Source organism: Onychomys torridus, chromosome 1 (assembly GCF_903995425.1).
Source record: "Onychomys torridus chromosome 1, mOncTor1.1, whole genome shotgun sequence".
Taxonomy (NCBI): Eukaryota; Metazoa; Chordata; class Mammalia; order Rodentia; family Cricetidae; genus Onychomys; species Onychomys torridus.
In genome coordinates this window covers 92263098-92265389 of record NC_050443.1, presented here as the reverse complement: position 1 = coordinate 92265389, position 2292 = coordinate 92263098, and the positions used below count along the sequence as shown (strand labels likewise).

Below are 2292 nucleotides of genomic sequence, written 5' to 3'. Positions count from 1 at the left end.
TCTCCTATGCCTTCCTCCCTCTTCACATGAAAATGAATACAACATTCTGGCAAAGAGCACAGGCTGTGTGCTCCAGCAGATTTGGTTCTGCCATTTACTACCCATAAGACCTGGAGTTAAAGCCCAATTACATCCTACAAATAAGGACAATAGTTGTGTTTGTCTCCTAAGATCGTCAGAAGCAGTAAATGAAATTGCAGATAGAGAAAGTGCGTCTGACATGAGCTCATTCTGGAGGATGGCTGGCTGCTAAAACTTTATTGTCTTAGTTCAGACCTTCCAACACCACGGAACAGAAGCCCTAACTGGAACGGCACAGACAGTAAAGAGTTTGTTCATGGCACATAATAGGGAGTCTTGAAGTGTAGCAGCTCCGGGCATGGAATAATCAGGGCTCTGACTCCATTTCTCTGTACATCTCCCCACTCTGCCCTCTTCTTTGTATTGGCTCTTTCTGCAGCCTGGCTTCCTGCATTGTCCAGAGACGGCCGTGCCACCATGTCCTGAGCAACTACTGTGACAACATGTGTCCTTGTTCACTTCAGAGGAAAATTCCTCCTCCTCCCAAACAGAAGTGTAAGTGCCTTGTTAAATCTGCTTAGGCTAGCTTAGGTCATGTGCCTGGTCCTGGACCAGAGACGGTGGCCAGAGGGCTTCTATGTGGATTGGCATCGGCCTGGCTTCCTGAACTTGTCTCTGTCAAGTGATGTTGGACTTCCAGCATTGGTTTAGAGGGATGTAATTGGGAACCACTTGGGTGAGAGATAGATGGGGTCAGCTTTCACCTAATCATTGATTACATCCTGGCCAGTGGGAGGGTTCTGTTGTTCAGAAGGAAGGGTTAACTGGACCTTGGAGAGACAACTAGAAACTATGATACTGTGTGTGTGTGTGTGTGTGTGTGTGTGTGTGTGTGTGTGTGTGTGTGTGTGCGCCTTGGGTCAAGTAGCACCTAACCAGTGAGGTCTTCCTTGGCTATGTGACCAATTACAGGAAACAACACACAAGCTGTCACCTCTCTGCCCACCCTCTCCTCTGTACTTCTTTTGCTCTCTTGCTTGGCACTCATTACCACTGAAGTACCTAACATGACATCCGCTTTTAGCTTGTTGATGGTGTCTCCTTCCCGGACAATGCAGACGCCAGGAGGGCAGAGGTTTGGCATTGTTCAGTGCTGCCTGTCTAGGCCTGTGGCCGTCTAATGAGAGATGACCCCATAAGTTTGAACGCTTCGTACCCCCATTAGTGGCACTGTCTGAGGAGGTAATAAAACTGCCTTGATGGAGGGGTATATCACTAGAGGAGCGTGTTGAGATTTATAGCCTCACCCCACTTCTGGTTCACCCTCTCTGCTCCAGGTTTACATTGAAGATATGTATGTGACCTCTCCGCTTCCTGCTCCAACTGCTACTGCAAGCCTTCCCTGCCGCAATGGACTCCCTCTCTGACACCATAAACCCCAATACATTCTTTCTTTATTAGTTGCCTCTGGTCATGATGTTTATCACGACAACAGAAAGGTGACTAATACAAGGACCTAAAGGGATCCTGGCCTACACAGTAAGGGCACGATTAACAGTTTGTTAAATATATAATTCCGACCTGATCCAGAGACCAAGGATCTTCTCACAAGCTGTGCTCTGCTCCTCTGGACCACCTGTCTTTGTGACCCCCCCATTCTTTCCCTGAGCCCTCACAGTCTATTTGCCCCCATCTGTCTCCCCATCTCTCTAATGTCCATCTTCTGAGCAGGCTAATAATTTATTTTATACTAAATAGTGTTAATTATAAACCTCTTCTCCCTTTCTAAGCCACTTACCTGTCTTCTATGTGCAAAACAGTAAATCTTTGCATTCAAATAAAATGAGAAAAACCTGCATATTCCCTATTTCCTGTAAGAGTCAATGCATGGCATCCCATTTTTCTGAGAACTCCATGGTGTTTGTGTCTGAGAAATGCACATGGAGTATTCACTGTGGGCATTTCCAAGCCCACCATTCTACCGCCTCCTGGATCTGTACCCACCTGTAAGTCTTCTTTGGTAGGCATTTACTTTTTTTAAAGACTGAAAAAAAAAATCTCTGTTTTTTTCCATATCACACCCAGCCTAAAACCTCTCTGCTTTTAGTGAAAAGCTTGAAATCAGGTTTTCTGATTCTAGGAATGATAAAGGGCTGGAGTGATGCTCCAGCTTAGCATGCTGGAGGCCCTGAATTCAATACCTGATATCAAAATAGTAATAACGTCAATAATGATAAAAATGACAACAGACAGCTGGGTGTGGCGGTGCAC

The 2292-nt window shown here is 45.8% G+C and overlaps 1 long non-coding RNA gene across 1 annotated transcript; it reads left to right on the top strand.

The window, feature by feature from the left end:
- Window positions 1-470: 470 nt before the first annotated feature.
- Window positions 471-1881, top strand: LOC118580423. Its single transcript, XR_004944528.1, has 2 exons — window positions 471-576; window positions 1359-1881. It is a non-coding gene; the product is annotated as an uncharacterized LOC118580423 (long non-coding RNA).
- The last annotated feature ends 411 nt before the right edge of the window (window positions 1882-2292 follow it).